The 12,676-nt window shown below is 32.4% G+C and overlaps 1 protein-coding gene across 8 annotated transcripts in view; it reads left to right on the top strand.

Annotated features, from left to right (window-relative positions):
- The window catches only part of LOC110992953 (uncharacterized protein CG43867), a 240,978-nt gene that overhangs the window by 23,896 nt on the left and 204,406 nt on the right, over positions 1 to 12,676 (top strand). For all 8 annotated transcript variants that reach the window (XM_045628533.1, XM_045628538.1, XM_045628536.1 and 5 more), the window contains exon 2: positions 8,089 to 8,154. The gene's annotated coding sequence lies outside the window, so the exon portion shown is untranslated. The remainder of the gene's footprint in view (positions 1 to 8,088; positions 8,155 to 12,676) is intronic.

Raw genomic sequence — 12,676 nt, forward strand, 5'->3', positions numbered from 1 at the left:
CTACACCATGTTCCATATGACATATTGAGTAATAAAGAATAATATAATAAATTAAAAACAAAGATTTGTCCTCTATCAGCAGGAGGCATGGTGAAATAGAAGCACGCACTTACGTACTCGTGAGAACAACTTAAACAAAATAAATTTTAATTAAACGTGAGGCTAAAAAAGTGTTTTATTTAGCTCAAATGTTTGTTCAAAATATTTGTTTGTATTTGGTTCGCAATGCTCTTTGTTATTTTACAATCCAATTGTAATATTGTGATTTGCTGAATAATAGAATCAGAATTTATTTAAAATTAATTGTATTTAAACATAAAATGAATAGTAGATATCGTCGAAGGATGTCTTATATCATTAATAATTTTTGAAACAGCTGTAAGTTTATGACTACAAATGCTAAGAGGATTTTAAAATTTATGGGTATTTTTAAGTGCTATGAAACTAGTTTTCCTTTAATTTTGTCAGAATTAACAGCGATCAAGATTGAAATACGGAATGCATTAAGTGAGATGTATATAGTTTTATATTTTACCAATTTTTGTACTCTACCCTCAATTATTTTTTCCTTGCTATTAGCGATTACCCCCATGCATACCCATTTAATAATGTTACCTATTTTTATCTATAATGCAACTAAGTTTTAGTAAATAAATATACCTCGATTGTTTCTTAGTGACAATTAATCTTAAAATCACCTCAAAACACTGTGTTTTTTAAAATTCAATTATCGAACATAACTACTCAATCACAGTAATCTCTCATCTGCCACCGTTTCACACAGTATAAAAACTTACTAACGGAGTCAAAGTCGGGCCCGCAGTAAAAAACCCTAATTCTTGCACCCTTTCATTTATACCCGGGCAATCTGGAAGGCTGTACCTTATTTATAGGGGTCCTGTTTGATGGGCGGGAGTCAAAATGTGTAATGATAAGGCTTTGAAGACACCTAAACCTGCGACTTTTGATACGCGATATAGAAATCGTTCGTATGTTTATTAGTTGGTAATAGGTATGTAGGTAGGTAGGTAGATATATATTTTTTGGAAATTATTGATAAGTAGTAAGATTGGTTAAAAGAGGCGATACTCCACCACTTTGTTTCTTCAAAATATGTTAGTATTTTGTGAACTATTTTACATGAAATGCATTTTTTTTATATACTGTAAAGTCTCGAGAGATTAATTTCTGTAGTTAATAAATTACTACATATATGATTAAGGTTATATTTTTTACTATTTATGATTATATTTTTTTTAGCCGCAAGTCGCAGTCGTCAGACGCAAGTATACACAATAAGGGGACCCATGCCGTGTAGAACAGAGTTTACGAGTGTTAGTGCTCGTTTGACCGGCTCAATGATATGTTATCGTGCAATTTTTGATGCCACTACCTAATTCACGGGACACGATATCCATGATGTTATTTCTTTTTTAGTTCTTATAATCTACATACGTTTCTTTGCTGTTACCACATCTAGGAATTTGATAAAGGTTCATTTTTCGATTTTTTATAATACCGCAAATTTGCGGGATTACTGAAAAGTGATACATGGACACACATATTCGTAGAATATTGCAAATGCGATGCCGGCCCTTTAAAATTGGCGAAATCGTATTTTGTATTCTGCCTTGATGTCCAATCGTGAAGCTTAGCTTGTTCGTAAACATTTTTGTAGAGTTTATATTATATTAACAAGAGGAATTGAATAGTTTCTCTCTTCCTCTGATGTTACAACAGTATCCTCGACCTACCCTCCTTAATGCAGGCGATAATGGTTGCTTTAAAAGTATTTTAACCTGAATTGCCGATGCTGAATCTGAATGCAGTGGACGAACCCGGCATTTCCCAAATGACGCTTCGTGTGCACCGTACGCTCCAATCCAGTGGACGCGTAGCTTAAAACTTCATTTCGGATTTTTTATGTATTGTATACATAATCTTAAATAGAAAAGAAATTTGTCCAGAACAAAAAACTGGACCTTTTCTGTCCACCAGGACGTCGAACATATTTAAATAATTAAAATATACATTAAATATTAGGCAGTTTTTGCCGCGCACCACCACCTTATGGAACTAGCTGCCTACTGAAGTATTTCCGGACCAATTCGACTTAGGGTCCTTCAAGAAAAGAGCGTACAAATTCTAAAAAGGCCGGCAACGCACTCGCGAGCCCTCTAGCATCGAGAGTGTCCATGGGCGGCGGTATCACTTAAAATCAATTGAGCCTCCTGCCCGTTTGCCCCCTGTTCTATAAAAAAATATTAAACCAGTAAATAGGAACATAGGAATGAGGGAAGAGGCATTCATTAAACGTGGTAAATTTACTCAGACAACTGCATGGCTGTACCTTTAAAGCCTATATTTCTGTCGTACAGTGCCCTGGGCCTTTGCATTTTGATAAATAAACAGGGCTTAAGACGCTGAATATAACCGTCCGCTGAGGCCCCTTTTTAATGTTACAGCAATATATTTTGGAGGGAGTTAAATTTTAACTGGGTTTTAGAATATTTACTTGCGATTTTTCAGGCTAATATATTAAGTGGAATCTCACTAAATCTCTACTAAATTAACCCTTTTTACTTAAGTATATTTTATTATTCTGCTTTATCTTTATCTGAGACTATAGCTATGTTGATTGATGTTTAGGTTATTAATAAAAACCCTCTAGGATTAAGGATCGTACTTAAGTAAAAAATATATTGAAGAGAGACCTTTGTTGACACGCCACTGATTGATATTATGCATTCTTTATGCAAATTTTATTATATATTATTTTATAAATATTCTATGTGCTTTATTAAAATTTCTAGAAATATATATAAATTACAAAATTAACTTAATTAAACATATAAAGAATGCATAATGGCATAAATGGCAATTGTAATTATATTTTTTTAAATTCAGCCATATAATGCAAATGTCATATTCATTAACAAATAATTGTCAATACTTATGGTTCAAATACCGCTCTCCCACGCCATTTCCTCAAAATCATAACACGGCAGTGATAAACACTTTCAAGGTGTTAAATAGTTTGATAGGTGTAGCGTAATTATTTTTAAATACATCGTGGTGCACCCACAGCCGTATTGGATACCTCGGTAGATGCAGACAAGTTTAAATGTGTTTAATAATTTTAAATACTTTTATGGACATAACTTCTTCTACGATAAACTTGGTAGTGTCAAATACTGATTTCGTAAAAAAATATCTACAGCTTACACGGTGGTCTACAGGAAAATTATCTAACTAATTATTTAATAATAAAAACTTTATTCACATTTACTGATTTTCCCCATAAAAGACTATTTTCCACTATTCCAATCCAATATACGTAACTAATGACATAAACTATCTCATTTATCATCAAAATAATTAACACAAGTAGGGGATAAAATAGCAAAATAACCGTAACATCAATCAACGGATATGACGTCACTGGCCGGAAGCTCTCCAGGGGTCCGAAGTCTCAAACGATTTTCGGGGTCACTAATGCCCTTCGTGTACATTATAGAAACCTTCCGAAAAGTTAATGGACCTCTCGTTAAGGATAAAACTGTATAGGTGTAAAGTTACGTCAACGGACGTCGAGGCATTCGGAATTCTATCCGTATCACCTCGACGTTCGTCGTTCCACCACTAAGCGTTTTAAAGGCAATTTTGGCTGTGCACCACCACTATGTGGAATTAACTGCCCATCGATGTATTTCCGAACCAATTCGACTTAGGAATAAGAAAAGGGCGTACGTACCAATTCTGAAAAGGCCGGCCATACATTTGTTAGCCCTCTGGAATGTCTGAGAGGGGGTGTCTATGGGCGGTATCACCTTACTTCAGGTGAAACTTTTGCCCATTTGCGCCCAAAGGTTTGATACATAAAAAAGTAACAAAACTTAAATTTTAAATAACTCAAAGATAACAGTTATCTTTCCATCACTTTGTGCTGCGATATATTTATATATTTTCTTTATTGTAAAATATATTCATACAGTGTTACACCGTTTCATGATGTTTAATAGATACGCTAAAATTGCAAATATTACCGTGTCTATTAATTTAAAATTGAAAAATTGAAAATCATTTATTCAAATATAGGTATACTTATAAACGTCAAAAATAGAAATGTATATGAAATGCTTCTAATTGTACATTTACTTCCATTTCTCAAATCAAGTGCGTAGAAGAAAGAACTGGCAATAAACTCTCCGCCACTCTTTTTAATCGCCAAGTTTCTATCTTATACGTTGCTAAGGAGCAGCATCCATTACGCTATATTCCACATAATATCTTAAGTAATTAATATTAATAAAATAAATTAATACAAAATCATACCAATTCCATAGCATTGCAAATATATTCCAAGTACAGAACATGATCGTTTCGTGTCTCATCTGAAGAAAATTAGATAATTAATAATGCCCTGCTGTAGGATTCATGGGGCTTTCAAAGGTCTACAAGACAAAGCCTAAATTACCATGGACGTTCCAATTAAAATAATTTAATTAAACATAGTTTTACAAAGATAAACGATGAAAAGCCGAAGCCTTCAATTTACATACAAATAATTGTAGCAGATTGGCTTGAGTGAGTCGTTTCTGTACAAATCCCCTTCATTTGTATAATTTTCTCGGTAATTGATTCAGTTTATAGCGCCCTGTTCCTAGAATATTGTGAATTTCTACGAAATTACTGTAAGACAAGACGTAGGAGCTGATTTCTTTTAATGTGTTTTCCCTTTTAACACATTTTTCTTTATGGCCTGACAACGAGGCCTTTAAGGCTAAAAATATTATATATATCTTATAGATATCACAAGTTAATTGATTTTGTATTCAGCCTGCTACATTCACCTATATATCGTCACAACAGAAAGAAAAATAAAATACTGTATAGACAACCATTATGGCCGCCTAAGGTTGGTCAAATGTAATATGTATATCAGGTAAAACTTAGTTCACCTAAATTTACAACAACTTCCAACATTTATGTTAATATTCTTGCACGTAGGCACCAAGTGTCATTAGTTGAAATTACGTCACAGCACTCCCTGGGAACTAGTTGTAACTTCACGATGAGGCTACACTTAAGTATGCGTCAAACTGTACGGCGTGACGCATTGAGATACACAATTTGTCCTGGCTTTACTCGGCTTTGTGGTGAGGTGATCAGCTTGTAGTCAAGGTGTTACAGCCTTTCAGCTAATAATGAAAAGACTTGGCCTCAGATTTCTCTATGACATTAGTGATCATTTGTTTCTGAATCATCTTTTTCTTGTCCCTACCCATTCGTAGAAGTATAAAATGACGAAAAACTGATAGTTATATTTCTAATATGGGTAATTTATTAAATTTTGTATTAATCCTAGTAATAAGGTAAAATGAAATAATTGTATTATTTGTATTTATGTCTATGATAATAGAAGCCTTTTGTTAAACTTTATCTAATTTAACTTTATTTAACCAATTTCTGTAAAGTTGCATATAGTTGATTATTTTTCGAAAAATCTTTATCTTTATGATCTGAAGAAGTTTCACTTCTTACGTGTACAAGCACACATTTTTTTCTTAATAAGGATTCTGTGCCTGACACATCCATTATTGTGCACTCTGGATTCCTTGTTTTCCTTCATCGCACAAGCGAGCTAAAGTCAATTGGTGCGGTATCCGAAAATATTACATTATCGATCAGTACACTCCAGCAATAATATATTTTCTATAAAACTTGGAATAATGCGACACAAAAATTGCTACTTTACCTATAATTTATTTATTCTACGTCTGTATAAGTCATTATAAGAATATAATAATAACTGGTTATATGCATTGTAGGGTACAGACATTGTATTAATCCCCTTCGGCTCTCGTAAACACTTCTCATCTGGAAACTCTAAGTGCCGCAATGTGTCGACAACTTTAGTACTTTACGCAGACATAGGTCTATACTTGAAACCCTTAAGTTCTAGTTCTTGTACAACAAATATACAAGTAGTTAACATAGTTTTAAACTATTATATATATTTTAAGTAATATTACACCCGAGAGTATTGGGCAGAGTCTACTTTGTAGATTTTTTAAGGATTTTTATCAACTCGACTCAATTATGGGTTCACCAGAAGTCAAATACACAATCAAAAGTTAAAAACTAAACTTTTGTTAAGTTATAAACTATACCACTATCTGGGACCAGCTGCCCACTGAAGTATTTCCGAATTCGACTGAGGGTTCTTCATGAAAAGAGCCTACCAACTCTTAAAAGGCCGGCAACGGACTCGCGGACTCCTCTGCTTATTTATACAATTATATATTCAGTAGCAGCTGATCCAGCAAAGTTGTTTTGCCATGTATAATATTTCTAGGAAACTTTTTTTTGTTCAATAAAATAACTATCTACTAAAAAATAGGCGTTGATCGTAGAGGGGTGAAAATCAATTTGTATGTATTTTTGTATGCTATATCACAAAAAAATTAAAAACAAAAAAATGTTTAAAAAAATAGGAGTAGAGAGTTTAGGGAGTTGCAAAATAGATACTGCTGGATTCGCAGACCTAACGCAAAATTGGTAGAGCCATTGAATTTAAATAGAAGAGAATTATATTCACTATTTATGGTGTTACGAGTACATTACAGTAGGTTCTTAGATCTCACCCTCTCATATATTTCGTTATCTAGTGCAGCTTGCTAATACATACACAACGTATAATATAAACACAAATTCAAGCCATAGTTCATCAAAAATTGTGTTTAAGGTAAACATTTAGTCGGAATGATCATAACCCCTACAAATTGCTAAATTTGAAGGGCTTTCTTTTATCCCTTATTAGAGAATGCATGATGTTCACGCTCACACCAAGATATGCACCTCTCAAATGGCGAACATAAATTCGCATGTTTATTATGCATCCCTGACAGGCTTGTCAAAAGGGTATTTTTACGATTATTTTCAGATTATGTTCAGATTTACGTCAAAATCGAAAAGGGTCTGAAAGGAAAAGGAATTGGCAATATTGACTTTGTATTTTATAAATAAGATTTTACTAATATGGTGATGGTTTATTAAAAATAATCTATAGTAATAGTAGCCGAGTATTTATACAACTAATTAGTAATTTATTCCACAATGATTTTGAATAAAATAGTCTTTCTGTATGAAGTCCACTACGTGGTCGATTAAAAAACGAATATAAAATTAGAGATAGATTTACTAGGCTACCCTAAACAGTGTTAAAGAACAATTCTTTTTTATTTCCATTGATTTTTTGTACCAAGAGAATTTAATACATTAACAGTCTGTTCCACAATGTAAATAAGCTATTTATTACTTTTTGGTAGGATAAACACTATTGTTGCATTTCACGACTGTCAGATAGCTATTCGTGATGAAACGCGAAGTTTCTTATTCGGAACTTTTATCTTCCAAATAATTTATGTGTTGCATAGCTATTTGGTACTTTATCCATACATTGTGAAACAGACCCTTAATGGTATTTTTTTGTATACTGACCAAGATATATATAGAACTATTTCTAAGACGGCGGAGCCATCATAGTTTACTGAGTAATCGGATTTTAAATTTATTTTAGTATTCCATTTACCATTTTTTATTAATAATATGACAATGCAGCTAAAGAATATACTAATAGGTTCGGTTTTAGGATAATGATACATATAAATAAATGAAAAACATAATTTATTTAAGAATATATATTTCCATACTTTCCTAACGATGACCGTTTGTACTGTTTGTCAGTAATGTTGTCATCTTCCCGCAAATGTCACTCATTTCGCTTGAATAGATTTAATCAGGACCTCGGAATGTATTTTTATTAGCATCTGCGTCTCTGCTCGTTAAGCTTGATGAAAGTGTCTACCAACAGTTAACAAGTAGTGAAATATAACTACTTGTTTGTAAGCAAATCTGTAGATACATAATTAAAGGTTTTGTCGTTATCTGTGATATTCAATACAATATCGTTTATTATTGTTTTAGTTATCTAAAAGTGGTTAAAAAAACTTGATTTATTTAACATTGATAGGTAATATGTGGTGGCTCCGAAGTTCAAATCTCATAAAAACTTTCTGATTTCAGGTTTAAACCCAATACCTTGACGAAAGCTCGCCTACAAAACTTACTATTTGATGCACCCATCGCGATGTAAGTACTTATATTTTATCAAATTACAAACTGGGTATTTAATCAACATATTTATTTAACAGATATACTATGCTACTATATTCATAACGAATTTTTTAATGACAAACAGGCAGGAAACTCATCCTACATTAAGTGATCCCGCAGCCCATGGACACTCAATGCCAGAGGGCTCGCGTAAGCGTTGCCGATCTTTTAATAAACGCTCTTCTCTTGAAGAACCCAAAGTCTAATTGGTTTGGAAATACTTCAGAGGGTAGCTGGTTCCACATGCCGATGCCGGGCAGATAGTGGTGGTGCTCGACAAAAACTGCCTTAAAAAACGCTCAGGTGTGGAACGACGGGCGTCGAGGTGATACGTGTAGAATTTCGTATATGTTATTTCGTATCATAATAATTATTAATGATATTAAATTAACTGAGAGAGAAATACTCATTTTACTAAAACATTAATTAAGGTGTTAAACATTATTTGCGTAGCTTCAGCGTTTCCAACCTTAATTGGTGATTGTGTGTTCGAATCACGGCTGTGCATAGAATTTTATTTAGTTTCGCACAAAGAGTCACTCGTAGAACAACGTTATGAGAAATATTAGTACATTTATTTAGGCCACGCCAAAATACGCGAAATTAAAAAAAAACACATTTGGATGGGTTAATAAAATTTCATTAAGTCTTATTTAAAGTCTTTTTAAGAAAGTTTGAATCTTCAATGACTACTTTCACGAAAATTTTAAATCTAAGACAATATTTTCCGCAATTAGTTGGACACAGCTCATAATTGTTTACCGGAGAAACCGTTGGTATTTCCCGTTCTAATGAAAAATGTTGCCAACTTTGTCTTTCCTTCTTTATGACTTAAGTTTGCAACACTTAAATTATTTTAAGTACGACACTTCCAGCGGCTTGCGGTTATCGTCGGCGTGATTAATATAACCCGGCTTAACGAGTTGAATGTAAATTATAATAAAGTTAATTGAAATGTTCGGGGTACCTACTTTCTTGAATATTAACCTAAGCATTAAACTGCCCGAATTAAATCACTAGTAGGTACTTTGTTTTTTAAAAGATTCGCCGGGAAATGATTTGCCACTCTATTATAGAATTTTTTATGAAGTACATGTTATGTTTATTTACTAGCTAACTCCGCGACTTGGATATCATCGCAAGTATAAAATAACTTACGTATATGTACAACTTAAGTACAAGGCATTGGTAACCCGGATTATTAAACAATACTACCAATTTCTCTGGGAATATCTGGGAACCCCATTGGTTTTATTTGTTTAATTATTGAAATAGAAAAATAATTCAGACCTTATTTAAAATTGTCGTGTGCTGCTTTCATGGATAAGGTGATTTTAAAGCCGAGTTTTTAGCACAAGTTTTGACAACAATTATAAATCAAATATAATAATTACTGTTCTTATTATTATTATTATATTGGATAGGTTATTGTGGGGCTGTTTTTATATTAAATCAATCTGAATACCACTGTCTGTGGAAAGAAACGATTTATTATTATTAATCATCATATTTAATACATCAAACTTATGTGCAATCCAGCTGGATTTAAAACCTTGAAGCCCATTTTGGTAAGCCAAATCATTGGTCATTGATCCCATACATATAAATAGAGACCCGCGAACGTTGGAGGTTCGTCGTCCGCTTTTGAAACTGCAAATGTGATTTTAAATTATATTATATAACACAAGTGTAAATATTGTAGAAAAATGCAGAATTTAAAGGACATTCAACTAGTTATCACGTAGAAGTGTTCCTAAGTTATTCATGCATCGTCTCAACTTCGTCATGTTGAAAACTTTCTGAGAATTTCTGACCAAGAAGTTTAACAGCACAGATTATGTTACATACGGTATGTTAGCTGCTGTCAGAATTATTTCAGACATGACAACTTGTCACTTCTACTGTCAAATGTTTCACTTTTCATATTCATTTGTTTTCGTAGTCTGGGAATAGAAGATGGGTGTTAAAAATCAATAGTGATTGTATATTTGTAATATTTGTCTATTTCGTTTCTTTTATTGGATAAATCACGTTTTGTATCTATGAAAAGCTAAGTCACAATAACACAGAAATGTGCATAAAATGCGACAATGTAATTTCTATTATATACCTTTATTTTATTTATTGAATTCTCATTTTTTATTTGCATTTATTAGTCTTCAATTTAATTTTCTTAGTGAAGTTTGATTTAAACACGTTTAAACTATAACATAAAATATATCTTGCAAATACACAGGATGTCGAATATTTATTATATTGTGTAACGTACTCTCAGTACCAATCAATTAACCACTCAAAATATAAAGTTTGAACTAACAAGCAATACCATTCATTATATTTATTTTTCATTTAAGCACAACTGCAGTTTTTATTTAAATTTTAATATTTCGTTCATCTCCCGCCTTATACAAACTTCCATTATACTCACTTCTTAACTATTATTCTCGATAGCAGGAAATTAAATTTTGTTCAACTTCCTACTTTGTTTATGAAAAGTATCACAGAGCTTTGTTTGAATAATGACTGCATTTTAGTATTGAGTTTCTGCGAGCCCAATTTACTATATATTTTATAACCAGATGCAGAGAAAGCATCAAAATGGCGTTCGTATATTATATTAACATGTGTCAAGTTCTGTTTATGTTTATTGCAATTCGTTTTAGAATAAAATCCTTCATATGTGCACGTAAAGAATTTTGTTCTACTGAAGCGAGTTCCTTCGTGCGCTATAATATACGCTTTCCACCAATCTTAAGTGTAACCGTATCGATTCTACTAGAGGTTTTTCAGAACAGTGTTAAAAACATCGTGAGGAAGCCAATGTTATAAAAAAACCCCTATAGTTGTTGAGAAATATTTACAGCTTACTAACGTGATAACGTGAACACACACAGTAAACGTGGTAACGTTTAATGTGATAAAAATGTTCTAGAAAGTTAAGCTGTGTTTGAAAAAGATTGTTAATTCTTTACAAATATTCAGATACTAAAAATGTAAATGTAGATTAGTTACGAACATCTTTTTATTACTTCATTATTTATGCTTCAGTCGAAATTTTTGAGAAAGTTTTAGTAGTACCATTTACATAAATCAGAAAAACTTTTCTAAGTTTATTGTTCAGTACAAAATTGTTTTATTGTATTTAAATAATCTTGCAGTAATAATCCACAGACGCATTCTTAAACGTTTTATAGCTATAATAAAATGTAAGTGGGACAGATAAGAAAAACAAGCGAGATTCATTAAAAATGCTTCAAAGCCCATATATTTTTTCAACGGAGCATCCGGCCCGTCTTATTTTTCTTCTCTGACTTTCTGAATATCTTGCATAGTTTATATAAATGTCAAAGGTAGATTAAAATATTGCAATAAAATAATAAAGCATTACAGTGCGATTTTAAATATTTAGCTGTAAAGGAGAGAACTGGCATCTTTGACCAAAAAAACTACGCAAAGCAAAAAGCAGGTTACCTGATAAGAAATCAGCAGCAGAAATATCGCCCCATGCCAAATATGGCTTGAAGTTATTTGGCACCCCATTTTAATTTGGGATCCCATCACAGTGGATTAACTTTGCTTGGATACTACGTATGCTTCCAAAGGCTGCATTTTATTCAATGTAAGCGAGCGTATAACATGGTTCTAACTAGTTATATTTAAGGTGCAAAACAAAGTTTCCGTACAAAATTCGCATTAAAACGTCTAACATTCTAGGACCACATCGTATTTTTTTGTTGAAATACCTTTTTAGTAAAAAGAATATGCAAAAAGACCATCCCCTAAGCTTCAAGGGCCTATAGCTCACTGATAAGAAATTACTCTTGTTTATGTTAACGAAGTTGGGAGTTTTTTGTACATAAAACCTATTGTCCTCGCAAATTAAATGGCTAGTCGTAAAAAATCCCCGCTCCCGGCCTGCTTGAATTAAAATTTTATTTCCGTCAATTCGAAAGGTCCACACGATTCGCTTTTAATAAAATGAAATTACGCAGTCGTTAAATTTTGGAAATTAACGGACTGTAATGGAAACCGGAAATACGATGGAAACAGGTGTATTTATTTGTCGTTTAGAATTTAAATTTGGAATTTGTTTCATGATTTAAGCCTGTTCTTGTCAATATTTAAAAAAACAGCTTTTCAGTGCGATTCTGTTCACCTGGAAATATATCCTAGAATAAATCGCTTTTCTAACGCTTCACACACAACTGCGTGTTCGATCGTTTGAATATAAGTTGTTTTCGTTCGTATAATATTCATCTGGGTAAGAAAAGCTCAGTATTCTGTCTGCAATAGTAAATTTTTCGAGGATTGTATCCTTAACAGTTACTGAAAAAACTTTGAATATAAATTGTATTATATGTATTATAATAAATAAAAGAAAATTGAAAATTTATCACTTATCATACGAAATGAGTGCTTGGATATAAAAAAGCTTTACTTATCGAATAAAAGTTTTTTATATTCATTCTTATTTCGAAGAAAACCAAAGGGTGAAGAA

Source organism: Pieris rapae, chromosome 6 (genome assembly GCF_905147795.1).
Source record: "Pieris rapae chromosome 6, ilPieRapa1.1, whole genome shotgun sequence".
NCBI lineage: Eukaryota > Metazoa > Arthropoda > Insecta > Lepidoptera > Pieridae > Pieris > Pieris rapae.